The sequence below is a fragment of the Syngnathus leptorhynchus genome, unplaced genomic scaffold (genome assembly GCF_054491065.1).
Source record: "Syngnathus leptorhynchus isolate UIUO unplaced genomic scaffold, UIUO_Slep HiC_scaffold_46, whole genome shotgun sequence".
NCBI lineage: Eukaryota > Metazoa > Chordata > Actinopteri > Syngnathiformes > Syngnathidae > Syngnathus > Syngnathus leptorhynchus.
The window spans coordinates 130,001-138,474 of record NW_028232013.1 but is presented as its reverse complement, the minus strand read 5'-3'; positions in this window follow the sequence as shown (position 1 = coordinate 138,474).

The following is an 8,474-nucleotide window of genomic DNA, read 5'->3' as shown; positions in this document are numbered from 1 at the left end:
GACCCGTTAAAATTGCTTAGCCGAGGTCCTGGAAGCCTAACCCGGCGTGATCTTGTGCAAAAAGCCGCTCCCAAGCTCCAGCTGGAAGTGTAAAAAGAACCGGGCTGGATAAAAAAAAGAACCGGGCTGGATAAAAAAAAGAACCGGGCGACCCGTTAAAATTGCTTAGCCGAGGTCCTGGAAGCCTAACACGGCGTGTTCTTGTGCAAAAAGCCGCTCCCGAGCTTCAGCTGGAAGTGTAAAAAGAACCGGGCTGGATAAAAAAAGAACCGGGCTGGATAAAAAAAAGAACCGGGCGACCCGTTAAAATTGCTTAGCCGAGGTCCTGGAAGCCTAACACGGCGTGATCTTGTGCAAAAAGCCGCTCCCGAGCTCCAGCTGGAAGTGTAAAAAGAACCGGGCTGGATAAAAAAAAGAACCGGGCTGGATCAAAAAAGAACCGGGCGACCCGTTAAAATTGCTTAGCCGAGGTCCTGGAAGCCTAACACGGCGTGATCTTGTGCAAAAAGCCGCTCCCGAGCTCCAGCTGGAAGTGTAAAAAGAACCAGGCTGGATAAAAAAAAGAACCGGGCTGGATCAAAAAAGAACCGGGCGACCCGTTAAAATTGCTTAGCCGAGGTCCTGGAAGCCTAACACGGCGTGATCTTGTGCAAAAAGCCGCTCCCGAGCTCCAGCTGGAAGTGTAAAAAGAACCAGGCTGGATAAAAAAAGAACCGGGCTGGATCAAAAAAGAACCGGGCGACCCGTTAAAATTGCTTAGCCGAGGTCCTGGAAGCCTAACCCGGCGTGATCTTGCCCGAAATTCGGCCTCTATACTTCCATTTTAGGTACCAGGCGCTCATAGTGTGTTGGTCCCACTAGTCAGTGTACTGGTCCCACTCGCTAGTGTACTGGTCCCCCTAGTCAGTGTACTCATCCAGTTACCCCCCGTTTTCCAAAACACCATCGGCACGTATAAGGGGGGGACTCCTGAGAGAGATGAGGTATATGGCAGCGCAACACCAATCCGCTCCGCGCTGGTTCCCATGTCGGCTACGGATGAATAAAACCAGCCTGTCCCCCCTGGAGCTCACGAGACACGGAATTTTTTCTAAGTGCCAACGGCTCTTCCGAGCAAACGTGTCCGCTCCGGCTGGTTCCCCCGTCGGCCTCGAATGACGAAAAATGCCGGTCTCCGCCCGGAGCTCATGACAAACGAAAAATTTTCTAAGTGCCAACGGCACTAGCGAGCGAATGTGTCCGCTCGGCGCTGGTTCCCGGGTCGAACCCGGAAGACGAAAAACGCCGGTCCTCGCCCGGAGCTCATGACAAACGAAAAATTTTCTAAGTGCCAACGGCACTAGCGAGCGAATGTGTCCGCTCGGCGCTGGTTCCCGGGTCGAACCCGGAAGACGAAAAACGCCGCTCTCCGCCCGGAGCTCATGACAAACGAAAAATTTTCTAAGTGCCAACGGCACTAGCGAGCGAATGTGTCCGCTCGGCGCTGGTTCCCGGGTCGAACCCGGAAGACGAAAAACGCCGGTCCTCGCCCGGAGCTCATGACAAACGAAAAATTTTCTAAGTGCCAACGGCACTAGCGAGCGAATGTGTCCGCTCGGCGCTGGTTCCCGGGTCGAACCCGGAAGACGAAAAACGCCGCTCTCCGCCCGGAGCTCATGACAAACGAAAAATTTTCTAAGTGCCAACGGCACTAGCGAGCGAATGTGTCCGCTCGGCGCTGGTTCCCGGGTCGAACCCGGAAGACGAAAAACGCCGGTCCTCGCCCGGAGCTCATGACAAACGAAAAATTTTCTAAGTGCCAACGGCACTAGCGAGCGAATGTGTCCGCTCGGCGCTGGTTCCCGGGTCGAACCCGGAAGACGAAAAACGCCGGTCTCCGCCCGGAGCTCATGACAAACGAAAAATTTTCTAAGTGCCAACGGCACTAGCGAGCGAATGTGTCCGCTCGGCGCTGGTTCCCGGGTCGGACCCGGAAGACGAAAAACGCCGGTCTCCGCCCGGAGCTCATGACAAACGAAAAATTTTCTAAGTGCCAACGGCACTAGCGAGCGAATGTGTCCGCTCGGCGCTGGTTCCCGGGTCGAACCCGGAAGACGAAAAACGCCGGTCTCCGCCCGGAGCTCATGACAAACGAAAAATTTTCTAAGTGCCAACGGCACTAGCGAGCGAATGTGTCCGCTCGGCGCTGGTTCCCGGGTCGAACCCGGAAGACGAAAAACGCCGGTCTCCGCCCGGAGCTCATGACAAACGAAAAATTTTCTAAGTGCCAACGGCACTAGCGAGCGAATGTGTCCGCTCGGCGCTGGTTCCCGGGTCGGACCCGGAAGACGAAAAACGCCGGTCCTCGCCTGGAGGTCCCAGCAAAATCGGCGAAAAAACGACTAAGTGTCAACTTTCGAAAAAACGGCTAAGTGTCGACTTTCGAAAAAACGGCTAAGTGTCAACTTTCGAAAAAACGGCTAAGTGTCAACTTTCGAAAAAACGACTAAGTGCCCACGGCTCTGCGGGGCTTGTGAGTCCGCCCCGCGCCGGTTCGGCGGTCGGCCTCAAAAAGCAAAAAATCAGCCTCTCTCCCTGGAGCTCACCAAAAATTTGTCGAAATTTTTCTAAGTTCTCCTCGAGGTACCAGGGGGTGAGGTACCCGGGCTAAGGTGCAGTACCTTTTTTGGTCTTCAGGTGCGCCAGAGTACAATGAAATGGTCCCAGTAGTCAGTGTACTCATCGACTTTCCCCCCGTTTTCCAAAGCACCTCGTTTACGAGTATGGAGGAGATGGTGCTGGTCTCCCCACGGCGTCGGACACGCCGTCCTCGACAGCACAAGGTCGGATAGAAGACCTGGAAAGCGCCGTGGCACGCGCTGGAGGTGGGCACTTTGGCGAAAAAACGACTAAGTGTCAACTTTCGAAAAAACGACTAAGTGTCAACTTTCGAAAAAACGGCTAAGTGTCAACTTTCGAAAAAACGACTAAGTGTCACCTCTCTGAAAAAATGGCAAAGTGTCGCCTCTCTGAAAATTTTCTAAGTGCCCACGGCTCTGCGGGCTCGTGCATCCGAGCCGCGCCGGTTCTGCAACCGGCCTAGAATGACGAAAAATAACGGTCTCCTCCTGGAGCTCACAGCCAATTGTGGCGAAAAAGTGGCAAAGTGCCCACGGCTCTGCGGGCTCGTGCATCCGACCCGCGCCGGTTCCGCAGTCGGCCTCGAATGACGAAAAATGACGGTCTCCTCCTGGAGCTCACAGCCAACTTGGCAAAAAGTTTCTAAGTGCCCACGGCCCTGCCGAGCTTTGGCGTCCGCCCAGCGCCGGTTCCGCAGTCGGCCTCGAATGACGAAAAATAACGGTCTCCTCCTGGAGCTCACAGCCAACTTGGCAAAAAGTTTCTAAGTGCCCACGGCCCTGCCGAGCTTTGGCGTCCGCTCAGCGCCGGTTCCGCAGTCGGCCTCGAATGACGAAAAATAACGGTCTCCTCCTGGAGCTCACAGCCAACTTGGCAAAAAGTTTCTAAGTGCCCACGGCCCTGCCGAGCTTTGGCGTCCGCCCAGCGCCGGTTCCGCAGTCGGCCTCGAATGACGAAAAAAGACGGTCTCCTCCTGGAGCTCACAGCCAACTTGGCAAAAAGTTTCTAAGTGCCCACGGCCCTTCCGAGCTTTGGCGTCCGCTCAGCGCCGGTGCCGCAGTCGGCCTCGAATGACGAAAAATGACGGTCTCCTCCTGGAGCTCACAGCCAACTTGGCAAAAAGTTTCTAAGTGCCCACGGCCCTGCCGAGCTTTGGCGTCCGCCCAGCGCCGGTTCCTCAGTCGGCCTCGAATGACGAAAAATAACGGTCTCCTCCTGGAGCTCACAGCCAACTTGGCAAAAAGTTTCTAAGTGCCCACGGCCCTGCCGAGCTTTGGCGTCCGCCCAGCGCCGGTTCCGCAGTCGGCCTAGAATGACGAAAAATAACGGTCTCCTCCTGGAGCTCACAGCCAACTTGGCAAAAAGTTTCTAAGTGCCCACGGCCCTGCCGAGCTTTGGCGTCCGCTCAGCGCCGGTGCCGCAGTCGGCCTCGAATGACGAAAAATGACGGTCTCCTCCTGGAGCTCACAGCCAACTTGGCAAAAAGTTTCTAAGTGCCCACGGCCCTGCCGAGCTTTGGCGTCCGCCCAGCGCCGGTTCCGCAGTCGGCCTCGAATGACGAAAAATAACGGTCTCCTCCTGGAGCTCACAGCCAACTTGGCAAAAAGTTTCTAAGTGCCCACGGCCCTGCCGAGCTTTGGCGTCCGCTCAGCGCCGGTGCCGCAGTCGGCCTCGAATGACGAAAAATGACGGTCTCCTCCTGGAGCTCACAGCCAACTTGGCAAAAAGTTTCTAAGTGCCCACGGCCCTGCCGAGCTTTGGCGTCCGCCCAGCGCCGGTTCCGCAGTCGGCCTCGAATGACGAAAAATAACGGTCTCCTCCTGGAGCTCACAGCCAACTTGGCAAAAAGTTTCTAAGTGCCCACGGCCCTGCCGAGCTTTGGCGTCCGCCCAGCGCCGGTTCCGCAGTCGGCCTCGAATGACGAAAAATAACGGTCTCCTCCTGGAGCTCACAGCCAACTTGGCAAAAAGTTTCTAAGTGCCCACGGCCCTGCCGAGCTTTGGCGTCCGCCCAGCGCCGGTTCCGCAGTCGGCCTCGAATGACGAAAAATGACGGTCTCCTCCTGGAGCTCACAGCCAACTTGGCAAAAAGTTTCTAAGTGTCACATCTCTGAAAAAACGGCTAAGTGTCGACTTTCGAAAAAACGGCTAAGTGTCAACTTTCGAAAAAACGGCTAAGTGTCGCCTCTCTGAAAAAACGGCAAAGTGTCAACTTTCGAAAAAACGACAGAGTGTCGCCTCTCTGAAAAAACGACTAAGTGTCGACTCTGAGAAAATGGCAAAGTGCCCACGGCTCTGCGGGCTCGTGCATCCGACCCGCGCCGGTTCCCCAGCCGGCCTGAAATAAGGCAAAACCAGCCTCTCCGCCTGGAGCTCAGAGCCAACTTGGCGAATATTTTCTAAGTGCCCACGGCTCTGCGTGGCTACGGCGTCTGCCCAGCGCCGGTTCCTGGGTCGAACCCCGAGGACGAGGAATGCCGGTCTCCGCCTGGAGGTCCCAGCTTAATCGGCGAAAATTTTCTAAGTGCCCACGGCTCTGCCGGGCTCGTGCATCCGACCCGCGCCGGTTCCCCAGCCGGCCTGAAATAAGGCAAAACCAGGCTCTCCCCCTGGAGCTCAGAGCCAATTGTGGCGAAAAAACGACTAAGTGTCAACTTTCGAAAAAACGACTAAGTGTCAACTTTCCAAAAAAACGGCTAAGTGTCGACTTTCGAAAAAACGGCTAAGTGTCAACTTTCGAAAAAACGACTAAGTGTCGCCTCTGAAAAAACGACTAAGTGTCGCCTCTCTGAAAAAACGACTAAGTGCCCACGGCTCTGGGGGGCTTGTGAGTCCGCCCCGCGCCGGTTCGGCGGTCGGCCTCAAAAAGCGAAAAATCAGCCTCTCTCCCTGGAGCTCACCAAAAATTTGTCGAAATTTTTCTAAGTTCTCCTCGAGGTACCAGGGGGTGAGGTACCCGGGCTAAGGTGCAGTACCTTTTTTGGTCTTCAGGTGCGCCAGAGTACAATGAAATGGTCCCAGTAGTCAGTGTACTCATCGACTTTCCCCCCGTTTTCCAAAGCACCCCGTTTACGAGTATGGAGGAGATGGTGCTGGTCTCCCCACGGCGTCGGACACGCCGTCCTCGACAGCACAAGGTCGGATAGAAGACCTGAAAAGCGCCGTGGCACGCGCTGGAGGTGTCACTGTGGCGAAAAAGTGACTAAGTGTCAACTTTCGAAAAAACGGCTAAGTGTCAACTTTCGAAAAAACGGCTAAGTGTCAACTTTCGAAAAAACGGCTAAGTGTCAACTTTCGAAAAAACGACTAAGTGTCGCCTCTCTGAAAAAACGGCAAAGTGTCAACTTTCGAAAAAACGACTAAGTGTCAACTTTCGAAAAAACGACTAAGTGTCACCTCTCTGAAAAAATGGCAAAGTGTCAACTGCGAATGTGGTGGTGCATGGAAGGAAGTGGAGGACGGCCGCCTCCTTAAACACAGGCCGGAGAGGAGCGTCAGGGCCAGGCTCCTCAAACATGGACCGAGTGTCGCCCTTAACACAGACCAAGGGGAGGACGGCCGCCTCCTTAAACACAGGCCGGAGAGGAGCGTCAGGGCCAGGCTCCTCAAACATGGACCGAGTGTCGCCCTTAACACAGACCAAGGGGAGGACGGCCGCCTCCTTAAACACAGGCCGGAGAGGAGCGTCAGGGCCAGGCTCCTCAAACATGGACCGAGTGTCGCCCTTAACACGGACCAAGGGGAGGACGGCCGCCTCCTTAAACACAGGCCGGAGAGGAGCGTCAGGGCCAGGCTCCTCAAACATGGACCGAGTGTCGCCCTTAACACGGACCAAGGGGAGGACGGCCGCCTCCTTAAACACAGGCCGGAGAGGAGCGTCAGGGCCAGGCTCCTCAAACATGGACCGAGTGTCGCCCTTAACACAGACCAAGGGGAGGACGGCCGCCTCCTTAAACACAGGCCGGAGAGGAGCGTCAGGGCCAGGCTCCTCAAACATGGACCGAGTGTCGCCCTTAACACGGACCAAGGGGAGGACGGCCGCCTCCTTAAACACAGGCCGGAGAGGAGCGTCAGGGCCAGGCTCCTCAAACATGGACCGAGTGTCGCCCTTAACACGGACCAAGGGGAGGACGGCCGCCTCCTTAAACACAGGCCGGAGAGGAGCGTCAGGGCCAGGCTCCTCAAACATGGACCGAGTGTCGCCCTTAACACAGACCAAGGGGAGGACGGCCGCCTCCTTAAACACAGGCCGGAGAGGAGCGTCAGGGCCAGGCTCCTCAAACATGGACCGAGTGTCGCCCTTAACACGGACCAAGGGGAGGACGGCCGCCTCCTTAAACACAGGCCGGAGAGGAGCGTCAGGGCCAGGCTCCTCAAACATGGACCGAGTGTCGCCCTTAACACGGACCAAGGGGAGGACGGCCGCCTCCTTAAACACAGGCCGGAGAGGAGCGTCAGGGCCAGGCTCCTCAAACATGGACAGAGTGTCGCCCTTAACACAGACCAAGCGGAGGACGGCCGCCTCCCTAAATACAGGCCGAACCGGAGCGCGAGTGTCGCTCCTTAAACACGGACCGAGTGGAGGACGGCCGCCTCCTTAAACACAGGCCGAACAAAATGACACAAAGTGTCAACTGCGAATGTTGTCCATCCAAGGAAGGAGCGTGATGCCCGGCCGGCTCCTTAAACACAGGCCGAGAGTCGCCCCGGACGGTCCGCCTCGCGGCGCCCGCCCGCGTACGCCCCCCATCCCCGGTCGCCCGTCTGCTCCCGGCGGGCCTCCGAGTACCCCCTCACCCAACTGACCGACTGGCACTCATGACCCGCCTTGGTAGGGCCTCCATCGGCCTCGGCTCGTCCGACGTCGGGTGGACGGTTCCTACCCACTGCGGGTCGCACTCTAGCGCCCCGGCCGCCGCGTGAGCGTGCGCTCCCCGCGCCGCCCCGCAGGCCCCGGCGCGACCGTACTGCGGCGAGACCGAGACGACCCGGTTTGGCATCCATCCCACCTAGCCACGATCCACGGAGGCCGAGCGAGCGGCTGAGTGTCGGGCGCCGCGCGTGCGAGCGTCCGCCGGCCGCGCCGGTCCTTCCGCGAATGTCGTTTCTCAAACCCTCCGGCTTGATAGCGGCGGCACCACGGGAAGCCGTCCACACACACCGTCCGACCTCTATCCGAAAAGCCTTCCCGACCAACCGCGGTCGCGGGGGCGTCTGTCGCTCCGCATCGGGGGGGCGTATGGCTTCCGCGCTACGCGCTGCGGGCTCGGGGGGGCCGCAACGGCTGAGTCTGACTCGGCCGGGGCGCAGCTTCCCTCCCGGCAGTCAGCAATAGTGCCGATCGCGCCTGCCACCAGCCCCCTCCCCGACGGGTTCGTCGGCGCCGGCTGGCCGCCGTCCGCCTTCGTTCCCCGAGGGTTCCCAACCAGCGCCGATCCAACTCCGCATCCTGGCCGCACGCAGTGCGTGCCTCGCGCGGGTAAGTCGCCGGCGCAGCGCCGCAGCTCCCGACCCCCGCGTACGGGAATAGTTGAGGGCCTCAGCGGGCCGCACCGACCGAGTCCGACTCGGGCCGGGGCGCAGATTCCCGCTTGGGTGACCGAACGTTCTCTGCTCGGGCCGGAGGGCCGACGCCCGTCCCCCCCCGTCGTCCCCCACGGACCGCCTCCGAGGCCACTTCGCACGGCTCATCCTCGGCTCCCTACCAATGCTTAATCGATGGGGCCGCCCGGCCGGATTCGCGCCCCCCTGTCCACCGCGAGTCTCCCCAGACTAACCCGAGTTACCGCCCAGCTCGCCTAACCTTGCACTCGCTCTGCCAAACGGTCGTGTAGTCGGCGGGCCGTCCTACGGGTC